This window comes from Monodon monoceros, unplaced genomic scaffold, assembly GCF_005190385.1.
Source record: "Monodon monoceros isolate NGI ecotype Baffin Bay Population unplaced genomic scaffold, NGI_Narwhal_1 Super_Scaffold_11, whole genome shotgun sequence".
NCBI lineage: Eukaryota > Metazoa > Chordata > Mammalia > Artiodactyla > Monodontidae > Monodon > Monodon monoceros.
The window spans coordinates 64,493,710-64,506,145 of record NW_021703767.1 but is presented as its reverse complement, the minus strand read 5'-3'; positions in this window follow the sequence as shown (position 1 = coordinate 64,506,145).

The window sequence follows — 12,436 nt, the reverse complement described above, 5'->3', positions numbered from 1 at the left end:
TTTGCTCTTTTCTTGAGTGTGTTTTTTAAACTCCCATTGGGACTTCTGTGGTTCTCTTCATCTTGATTCTTCTTGGACTTTGCTTGTACTGAATCATGTTAAAACAAGCAGTAAATGTAGAAACTTACTGTTTATATCTGTTGCAACAATATAGGCTCATATGACTATCAGAATTTCTCTTACTGGAGAAGGAAGGGATTAGTGAACACTTTGTCTTCTCGTTCCTCTCACTTACGTGCAGCTTCCTATGTGGCTTTGCTCCTTTTCCAATTAGAAACAGAAACACTAGAAGAAAAACAATGTAAGAATTGTGAAGAATTTCTTCATTAATATGTTTTCCCCCTCAATGGATATTTCTTTTTTTTGTCCTTGTTCTTCATTTGTTTTTAAATTGAGATGGAATTCACATAACATAAAATTAACCATTTTAAAGTGAACGATTCAGTGACAGTACATTCAGAATCTTGTGCAACTGCTACGTCTATCTAGTTCTAAAATATTTTCATCATTCAAAAAGGGAATCCTGGGGCTTCCCTGGTGGCGCAGTGGTTGAGAGTCCACCTGCCGATGCAGGGGCAACGGGTTCGTACCCCAGCCCGGGAAGATCCCACATGCCGCGGAGCAGCTGGGCACGTGAGCCATGGCCGCTGAGCCTGCGCATCCGGAGCCTGTGCTCCGCAACGGGAGAGGCCACAACAGTGAGAGGCCCGTGTTATGAAAAAAAAAAAAAGGGAATCCTGTATCCATTAAGCAGTTGCTCCCCAAAACCCCCTCCATTCAGCCCCTGGAAACCACCAGTCTGCTTTCTATTTCTATGGATTTTCCTTTTTTGGATATTTCATATAAATGAAATAATACAATACAATATTCAGTCTTTGGTGACTGGCTTCTTTCATTTAACATAGTGTGTTTTTAAAGTCCATCCGTGTTGTAGCATTTATCAGTTCTTCCTTATTTTTTGTGGCTGAATAGTATCCTGTTGCATGTAATACCGCTATTTGTTATCCATTCATCAGTTGATGGATATTTGGAGTGTTTCAATCTTTTGGTTTGTGTGAACAGAGCTGCTCTACATGGGTATACACGTATTTGTTTGAGTATCAGTTTTCCATTCTTTTGAACATATACCTGGGGATAGAATTGCTGAGTCACATGGTGTCTGTGTTCAACTTTTTGAGGAACTGCCTGGCTGTTTTCCACAGTGGCTGAACCATTTTACATTCTCACTAGCAATGTCCAAGTGTTCCAATTTCTCCACATCCTCAACAACACTTATTATTATTTTCTTTCTTTCTTTTAAAATTATAGCTGTCCTAGTGAGTGTGAAGTGGTATTCATTTTTGTGTATCAGCTCATTTTCTTTTGTCTTTCCCCAAAATGTTCTATATTATTTTTAGACACAATTTTGTTTCCTCAAAATATGTGTCAAGTAAATGTTACACTCATGCTTGTGAGGGGCCAGCCTACAGAGCAGAGCTGACTAGGAAAGGATCAGACACAGGAGTCCAGCTAAACCTGAGTGATTCGAACACGCCTACAAGTCTAGGCAAATAAGGAATCAAAGCAAGCAATATAGTAGAGAGCATGGTAGGCAGAATTCTGAGATGTCCTCTAAGATTCCATCTCACTGTTGTATTACCTTGTATATTCCTCTCCTCTTGAATGTAGATCTCTGAATGTGATAGAATGTGATAGAATAGTCACTCCTATGATTATATTACCTCATATAAGACTGTACAGAAATTTTCTATAGTCTTTCTACTAGAGATAGAGATAGAAATATATTCCTCCTGCTGTCTTTAAGGAAGTAAGCTGTCATGTTTTGAGAGGGTCAAGTGGCTAGGATCTGGAGGCGGCCTCTGGGAGTTGGGGAAAACCCCTGTCAGACAGCTGGCAAGATAATTGGAACCGCAGTACCCCAAGGAACTGAATTTCACCAATGAGCCAAATGAGCTTGGAAGAGAACCCAGAGCTTCAGATGAGAGCCCAGCGTGACTGACACTTTGATTTAAACCTTGTGAGACTGAGCAGTGAACTCATTTGAGCCCACCTGAACTTCTTATCTATAGAACTAGTACAGTTAATAAATGGATATTGTTTTAAGATGTTAAGTTTGTGGTAATTTGTTACAGAGCAATAGAAAAATTAATACAAGGGGCTCTTCAAAAGTATAATAATTACTTAATAATTAGGATAGTATGGGCACTGGCCAGTCATAACAGATTCTGGCCGTAGCGCACATGAGGTACCACTAGGACTAGCTAGCTGCCTGTTATCCCTGCACCAGGAGTATAGGCTTTAGCAGCAGGGTCACCAGAGTGGAGGGCTTTGGCCAGGCTATCAATTCACTCACTGTGTTCACTGTGCTTCTGAAGAAGTCTGGCCTGGTTGTGGCCCTTTCTGCATGAGGATGGTCTGTCTCTTTTCTAGCAAAGTGAGCCAGGGCCTCCAGGTGCTTGGTATATATGCTTTTGGGGGGTGGGATCATGAAGTCCCTCAGGGCTGGTGACTGGAATGAAAGCAGCTCTCATCTCTAGCTATGGGAGGCCAGGAAGGCATGGGGACAGCTGTATTTTCACCAAATTTTGCAACATCTACAAACACAGTGGAAAAATGATTAGACTTCTATTTGGCATTTTTAAAACCATGTCCTGATTTTAGGGTTCTGCAACTGAAATGTAGGAAAACTGCCCCAAATGACAGATCATGGGAAAGAATAACAAAAAAGTATTTTGTAGATGTGGCTAACTTCACCACTTATTCTGTGCGTCATGCTGTCTTCCACGTTGGGTTCTTTATCTGTCTTTTCCATCCACTTCTTTCACTTTTATTACTATGATATATTTGGATAGTTTCCATGCAAAAATATTTTCATTTTGCTCATGCTTAACATGGGAAGCTCTGTCTATAATTTATATTTGTTATAACATAGTGTCCATCAATTCTAATAGATCTTTGTTGGATAAAGAAAATCTTCTTTAGGCATCAAGACTTGAAAAAAAAAAAGCAAGTTATCTAAAAGAAAAAGAAAGGAAGGAAGGGGGACTTCCCTGGTGGCGCAGTTGTTAAGAATCCTCCTGCCAATGCAGGGGACACGGGTTTGATCCCTGGTCCGGGAAGATCCAACGTGCCACCGAGCAACTAAGCCTGTGCGCCACAACTACTGAGCCTACACTCTAGAGCCTGCGTGCTGCAACTACTGAAGCCCACACGCCTAGAGCCCGTCCTCCACAACAAGAGAAACCACCGCAATGAGAAGCCCACCTACTGCGCCGAAGAGTAGCCCCTGCTCGCCACAACTAGAGAAAGCCCGTGTACAGCAATGAAGACCCAATGCAGCCAAAAATAACATAAATAGATAAATAAGTATTTTTTTAAAAAAAAGAAGGAAGGAGGGAAAAAAGGGAGAAAAATAAAGAAGAATATCTATCAGATTCTGAGGAGGAAGTGTGATCTGTACATTTTAAACCATTCAAAGTGCTGTTTGGGTATGGAAGGAGTAGGTAGACATCCTAAACATGCAAGAACTCAGGGACTATATCATTTTTAAAAAGTACTTGATGAAATACAGAGAATTGAAATATAAAAATTTTTAAAAGCTTAGAATGGAAGTGCTGTGGTAAAAGTATTGATGTAAATACTGAGTTTGCATTAACAGAACTAAGAGGAAGCTGGTAATATATTTCAGAACAGAAGGCAAATGATGTGTAACTTGATATTATTAAAATAGCATAATAAAAATCTGGAGAAGGGGCAGTAGAGGTGGGTGGGAATGCTAATTTTCTCATTTTTCAGAACAAGCAATCAATCAATATTGACTAAATTTGACACATTTAGTCCAGAAGAACCATAATGACTCTACCTTCTTAATATTTCTCCTGTTATTTCTTTCTGAAATTTAGTTTTATCTTTTGGAAAAATATATCTTATCATAAATATTAGATATTTATGCAAATTGCACAATTCCTTCAGTTTTACTTATATATTTTCTTTATTTTTGTTTTTAAATACAAATTAAAAAGCAGCATGTTTTAATGTGGTGCCATTTTTATAGAATTATTTCTGCCTTTATTGATCTAACTATCCATCCCTCACCCATCTACTCTTCTATCTGTATCTGGAATAATGCTTACCTAATATTAAAGATGGTTATTACTAGATGATATGATATGGGCAATACTTAAATTTTCTTATCTGTACTTTGCTTAACTTCTTTAAAAGATGTACATATCATTTTATGAAAAGACATTATTAATATGAAAAAAGAGGAAGAAGGAACTTTGCAAGTGATATCTGTGTTGTGATTTGGATATTTTCTTAGGTAAAGGAGACAACTTTGCAGAATATTCAAGGGTAGTTTTCACTTTTTATTACCAACTGTTATTCTTTAAGGGGTAGGAAATTTGGTAGAATTCTTTGAATTTGGGCAAAGGAGAGAGACTCAACTTGGTTCTGCCAACTAAAAATTGGCACTTGCCATCTACCTCTACAAGGATGAAGTCATTAGCCACTGCAGCCACTGACCTTCAACATCCCCTAAAAGGAGTTCAGGGTGGAGATCAGGAATGAGGCACTCTGTCTGTGCTCTGGGAAAAACTGGCAGAACTGGCCTTCAGATAGTTAGATATTTTCAGGAGAAGATATTATGAACCCAAATTCTTGCATCTCCTCATATCTAGAAAAACACTAAAATCATTAACAGTGACGCCTGCTCCTCGTGACTAGCAGCAAGCCTCTGCCAAAATGTGTGCTTGGCTGCTCGTACCCCCCTTCACTAAAGTCATATAACACTGACCTTCCCCCCTACCTCGCTGGAATGGGTACCTCAGAGCTGTCTGAGATGCTGTCTCCCGGGCTATAGTCCTCATTTTGCCCCAAATAAAACTTCACTCACAACTCTCACATTGTGTATATTTTTTTAGTTGACAGTTCAGAAAGACAAATCTATAATACAAATGTTGTCTCTGCCTGTACCACTTCCAGTTTCTGGGGTAACATAAGACACTTCAAAGCAATGGGGAAGCGGAGTTTGGCTTATGGAGAGCTCCAAAAGACTTTAAAATTCACCTGCATAACTGATGCAAGAATGCCTGACATATTTGGGGGCCTCCATACATATTTACTTTTACAAATGAGATGAATTAATAACTAGGCTAAAGTCTCCCATATTTAAAAATGCAAACATATCGCCTCTGCTACTCTCTCAAGTTAATGTTCTGTCTTCTTCCACCTTCATTCTGTCCATGAACATACCTTGTATTAGTTAACTTTTGCTGAGTAACCAATTACTCCAAAATTTAGCAGCTTAAAAGAACACACATGTTATCTCACATGTTTTCTGAAGGTCAGGGATATGGGGAAAAACTTGGCTGCGTGGATCTGGCTCAGCATCTCTACCAGCCTTGTAGCCAGGCTGTCTGCCTGTCTCGGAAGGGCCTCTGAGTGATGAGCTCACTCGTGTGGCTGCTGGTAGGGACCTGACCTTCAGTTCTGCCCCGCATTGGTCTCTCTCGTTTCTCCTGAAACAGCTTTCCTCAGAGTGAGTAATGAGAGAGAGAGAGGAAGAGAGAGAAGAGAAAGGGTGTACAGGCAAGTGAGAAAGTGCCCCCAAGATGGGAACTGCCATCTTTTAATATCTTAATCTCAGAATCCATCTCCCATTGCTTCATCCATGTTTTATTTGCCAGAAGTGAGTCCCTAAGCCGATTCCACATTCAAGGGAAAAAGATTAAGATCCACCTTTTGTGGGAGGAATAGCAAAGAAATTGTGAGTATAACATCCCAGGAGAGGGAATAGCTCGTGCAAAGGTTCTGAGGCAGCTTAATGCAACTTTCCCTTACATAGCCTCGACTCATTCCCTTACCTGCTTGAGATCTTTGCTTAAATGATACCTTCTCACTGAAACGTTCCCAACCATGGTATTTAAAATTGACTTTCCTTTCCCATTATTCCCTACCCTCTTACCTGCTTCATTTTGAGATATAGTGCTTATCGCCAAAGCACATACTATATATTTTACTTTTTAATTTTGCTTCTCTTTACTCCCTCATTGGAATATAATCTGCCTTATTGACTGCTGTATCTTCAATGTCTAGAACTGTGTCTAGCATATGGTAAATATTCAATAAATATTTGTTAAATTAATTAATATTACAGACATAATTAGAGCTGCTTTTCAGTTGGTGAGGGTAGCAGCACCATGTCACCAAACTCCTTCCCATCTGTTGCATTGGGACATTTGGTGGAACAGGATGGGAAGGCACAGGTGGACAAGGGGATGGCTCCCACTACCAGGAAGGAGTTACACCTCCCCACATACACATATTTGATAAACAATAGGAGAGAATCACGTAAAGATTAAAAAGGAGAGTAAGAGGAGGAGAAAATCGGTAAGAAATACCACAGCTGGGAGCTTCCAAGGAAGAGTATATAGAACAAGGAGGGTGTGCAGGCTGATTTCTATTTCTATTCATGCAGCACCCTCTCCTTGCTCATTGATAGATGCCGAGCCTTCCAGATCACGCCAGATAAACTGAAGTTTCCATGATCTCCCTTGGAAGTGACTCCCCGTAAATTACATTAAACCTCAATTCTCTAGAGCATGATCAAGCTTGAGCCTTGATGAAAATGTATTGCCTTGCTGTGTCCTGCCTGAGATGAGGGAGAAGTGAACCAGCACTGGCAGGGCTTGATTTCCTCATAAGAGAAGGGGACAAACAATGGGGAAAAGGCCCTAAATCTCTCCTTAATTGTTGGGTAATTGTGAGAGTGATAAGCGGGCTTTCAGCTGTTTTATCTTGGGAATACAGGCTCTGGTTGCCACCAGTGAGAGGAATATACAGGGAGAAAATAAATACATGAATGTACAGACATGCTTTTTAAGTGAAACAGACATTGAAAAATATCTGCCGGAAGCATTAAAATCTGTTCTCATTTTATTTTTTTTCCTCCATGTGTCACAAAACATCTATATTTTGATATCAAGTGATTCTTTCAAGTGAGACTTTAGGAAAGTAATAAATCATCCAAAGCCTGAATTCTGATATGGTTATTAAAAACTATGTAAAAATTTCCAAAATTACTGTAAAAGTTGACTACAAGTTAATATAAGTAAGAAATAAGAATATTGTGTTTTATTGCAAATATCTATTTATTTACTTATTTCTGGTCTATAATTTTCAGTCTGCTTCCTTATAGCCAAATCTATCCCACTCTCATCTCCTACAGGACCACACTATCCCTACTTCATCCCTTTCTCCTCGACATCTTTATTGCCGGTTAGACCTGGACCAATTAGCTGGCATTTAATCATATGCAGGTATAGAGTATAATCGTGTTTTCTGGAGTGAGACAAACCTCTACTGTCCACAGCTGTGTGGCTTTAAGCAAGTTACTTTGCCTTTCAATTTTAGTTCCTCATCTACAAAACGTGGATAATATTGCCTACCTTATAGCAATTTTGGGAGGTGGTGGTGGTATGGGATGGTGAGGTTTAAATGGTAAAATGCGCCTAACATCATAATATATGGAATCAGTACTGTTCTGCACACCTGAGATAAAACAACGACAACACAAAAACTGAGTAGGGTCCTTAGCCCAGAGTAAGTATTTAATAAAATATTCTTTATCTTGATGAATGGTATCATCACTGATCCGATTTTACAAACCATGAAACTACCCTTTGATGTCTCCTTTTCTTATCCACCTCACCCTTTTAGCTAAACTATCACCAAGCTCTGCTGACTTTCCCTTCTCAGTGTCTGCAATCTGTCGTTTCCCTCCTTTCCGCCAGCACAGCCATCCCTCTGGTCCAACGGCTGCCATCTCACCTGTACTCCACAGCACACGTTCCCGGGACTCTGAAACCCACTCAGGCCCTCCTGTCCTGTCTCCAGGCTGAAGCAGCACAGATCTTTTTAATACTCATCCAAGCACATTGTTCTGATGAAAACTTTCCAGTCAGCTCACCTCCAATCACTTCTCCCATTGCTCTTAGAACAACAGGCAAATTCCTTCACACAGCCTTCGAGGCCCCGTTGAACTACTGCTCAGCCCCGTCTGCTCTCCCCTTCACTCTGGGTACCAGCCTCTTTTTATTCCTAAACCTGCTGTGCTTAACCCTGCCTCGGGATGTCTGCACGGTGGTCCTCTGCTTAGAACATCCATCCTTTTTATTTCCCCTAGTCATTCCTACTCTTGGCACAAATGACACTTCCTCTGGAGAGACTTCTCTGACCTGCCAAACTAAGTCCTGGGCCCCTTTTAAAAGGAGCATCCTGCTCTTTCATTACATTTAAGACAACTTGTAATCATACATTTATTTGTGTGGTTATTGATGTCTGTTCTTCCACTATTGTGTAAACTCCACGAGGGTAACATATCTCTTCATAGTTGCTATTAAAATCTCAGCTCCTGGAACTGGGTCTAGCCAGTGGTGAAAGCTTGATGAATACTTGCTCAATAGATGAATGTATGAATGAGTTGGTAACTTCAAGGTCTATTCTTTTATTATTTTTATATGTCATATGATCATATAAATGTATATAAACATAATCATATTTATTTTTAATCTGACAGCACGAATACTGAGGGTCACTCTATTACAACAATACAACTGAAAAGACTTAATTTCTAAGCCTTCTCTGTGTTTCATTCATTTGTAGCTGTATAGGGATTACTTGGCAGCTCTTCTTTCTCTTCTGCTCGTAAATGCTGCTTGAGATCTCAATCCTACTATCTTTTATCTTCCTAAGATAGTTTGTCTCTTTCCTCTTTCCTGGTCTAAATTATTGCCTGATATGAATGACTCTATATAACATGGTGATTAAGAACTCAGGATATGGAGCTAAAAGCCTTGGGTTTGGATACCGCTTCTTGCAGTCATTATCTGTATGGACTAGAGCAAGTTATTTTAACTCATCAAGCCTCAGTTTCCTTTTCTAAAGTGTAGTTAGTAAAATCTACCTTCTAATATCATTGGGAAGATGTCACTAGATAAGGCATGTAAAATAGCACTTCATCTGTAACATAATAATATCGCTCAAAAAATGATAGCCATAGAGTAGTAATAGGGGTTTTTTTTTTTTTTTGGCCGTACGCGGGCCTCTCACTGCTGTGGCCTCTCCCGTTGCGGAGCACAGGCTCCGGACGCGCAGGCTCAGCGGCCATGGCTCACGGGCCCAGCCGCTCCGCGGCATGTGGGATCTTCCCAGACCGGGGCATGAACCCGTGTCCCCTGCATCAGCAGGCAGACTCTCAACCGCTGCACCACCAGAGCAGCCCTATCTGTTTCTTTTGTACTCATTCCTTTGGCCAGGACTTGACTAGAAAGACTTCCCGCCTGGATCTCTTTCACTCCTGAAAAGCCTTCTCACCTGAATCTCTAAGCCTTTTCATGAATTCCTCCTAGAGCAATTTAAAAACTGAATAATGTTGGTCCTTCCACATCTTGCTGAAAATTTTAAAGTGGCACACCATTTATCACCATTACAGATGCCCACTCCTGACTGCATTTTGTAACTGTGCATGCAGTTCTTCATCTTTTGCCTCTGTGCCTCCTGAGAAGCAAGTGTGCCAGCTTCCCCATCGCAGAGTTCTGTCTTCATCCCCTTAACTGGGCTGCGCCTGATCTTGGACTTTTATCTTCCCACTCAAGCCTGCTCCTTTATTAAAGCGTGTCCTCAACCATCTTCAAAAGAATTCTCAAGACACTTCTCCCTAAATAAATGTGGTCATTTTAAACACAAACAAATAAAATAAAATAGACATGCTATGGCAAACGTAACTTATAATAATATAACAAAAATAAAGTAAAACACAAACTTAAATGAGAAAGGAGTTTTAAAAAGACAGGAAAAAATTTAAATTAGCAAATAAAACTATTTGTAATACTGTGTGTTTTAGTCCATTCAGGCTACTGTAACAAAGTGCCACAGACTTGGTGACTTATAAACAACAGAAATTCCTTACACTTCTGGAGGCTGGAAGTCCAAGATCAGGGTGCCACCATGGGTGGGTTCTGCTGAAAACCCCTTTCTGGGTGCAGACTGCCAACTTCTCATTGTGGCCTCATGTGGTGGAAGAGTGAGGGATCCCTCTGGAGTCTCTTTTATAGAGACATTAATTTCATTCATGAGAGCTCTGCTCTCATGGGAGAGAGAGATTTGGGAGGTACATATTCAGACCACAGCACAATGCTAATATATGTGAAAATATAAATGAAGTAATTTTCCAAAAGATATTATCACAATTGCCTAGGAGAAAGCCTGGACACATTAAAAATTAGGAAAATTGAAAATTTTTCATAAAAATAAATTTAAAAAATTATAGCTCTTACTGTTTATATGTATGTCCTTCTTTTTAAAGATTTACGGAATAGAATTTTCAAAAATGATATAAAGTTACTGATTTCATGTAATAGAATTATCAGATTTAGATAGCAAAACCTGACAGTGATTGCAGAAAAACAAAACAAAAAAACACCTAAACCTGTATTTTTATTTTAAAATACAATCTCATTTATACAAAGAGGCAAAGCCTAAAAAAACCTATGAGTAAATTGAATCTAAATGTGTCTTAAACATAACCCATAAATACAATGTAATATTTATATTTAGAATGTAATTTTGAATTAATATTAAGAGATCAGTTAATTAGATGTAGACCAAAAGGGAAAAATGATTATCTCAAGAAATATTCAGTAGGCTCCTGATTACTTCAACACCCATTCCTTCACAACTCTTAGAAAACATTCCTTAGCATTTAAACAAGATCCAACTTTATACTTGAATGCAAAGTAGTAGAAATAGTCCCATTTTAATCAAGAACAAGTTGCCTGCTCTGTAAGTTTTTTCCAGTAAAACAAGATGAAAAACCAGGAATAAGAGACAAAACTATTGGAATAGGAATTATAATTAATATTTTTTGCATAGTATTTTATTTTGAGGAAAAACTATCAACTTCAAATTATGATAATAAGAGTTTTGTAAGATGAACAGACACAAAATAATTTTGTGAAATCCAGTTGCTCTATAAACCAGGAATAGTTCATTAGAAAATATAAGACAAAAATAATTTTTTTCACAATAGCAATTAAGAAAAATACAATGCCTGGGAATGGGCATAATAATATGAGTAGGGGCTCAAGAAAAAATTTGAAACATATCACATTTCTAGGTAAGAGGTATTTATTTTAAAGAAGCTAATCCTTCTCAATACATTGATTTAAAGCAATAGCTATAAAAATACAGTTGATTGTCATTATTTATGGTAATTAGATATTATCGAGTTGCTGTGAACACTGATTTAGAGAATTCTGAATTTGCTACTCCCCTTATATCTGTAAATAACCGTGAAATTGCCCTGAAAATTGATTTGGGGGTTACATATAAGTTTTAGTGAATAGGTAAATTTGCAACTATGGAATTTGTAAGTAATGAGGATTAACTCTACCTATTGATGTTTCCTTTTGTAGGTAGTCTTGAGAGAATAATCCTAAAATTCATCCGGAAATCAAAGTGGTAGGAACAGAGCTGAGAAAAATTGAAAAATGAAGAAGGGGATTTGTCCTACTGGACCTTAAAATTGATTATACAGCTAAAGGAATTTTAAACCCTTTGATGTAGATATTTACAGACAGATCAACAGAATTTGTAATCCTGGAATAAACTCTTAATATATTTAAATACTTGATATGTGACAAATAGTCCATCATAAGATAATGAAGAAGCTATGTATGATTTAGGACTTGTTATTTAACTTTATGTTCATATGGAAAACATAAATATAATTTATTTTTTCTATCATTTGCATAAAAACAAATTTCAGATGAATTTAAAATGTTAAATATAACACATCTAACAACAATAACAACAGAAGAAAACATAGGCGACTATTTAAAAATGTTCAAAAAAACTTATTCTCAGCATAAAGCCAAGGAAGAAAAACACAAAGAAAAAAATCAATAGATAAATTAAGATTTGTTTAAAAGACAGACTATCCAGCCATTAAAAATGTTTTCAGAGAGTATTTAGTGACATAAGAGCCTTCCCAGCACTCTAAGCGAATGAGGCAGGTTGCAAAATCACAGTACAATATAATCCTTATTTCTCTGAAGACTTTCTAAAGTTGTTTCTCTACTGTGCTGTGACACAAGTTGCTTTCTCCACTGCATCACAAACTGAAGGTAGTTGATTTGTTTATTGTCTATTTCTTCTGTTAAAAGATAAACTGAGGGGCTTCCCTGGTGGCGCAGTGGTGGAGAGTCCGCCTGCCGATGCAGGGGACACGGGTTCGTGCCCCGGTCCGGGAAGATCCCACATGCCGCGGAGCGGCTGGGCCCGTGAGCCATGGCCGGCCGCTGAGCCTGCGCGTCCGGAGCCTGTGCTCCGCAACGGGAGAGGCCACAACAGTGAGAGGCCCACGTACCGCAAAAAA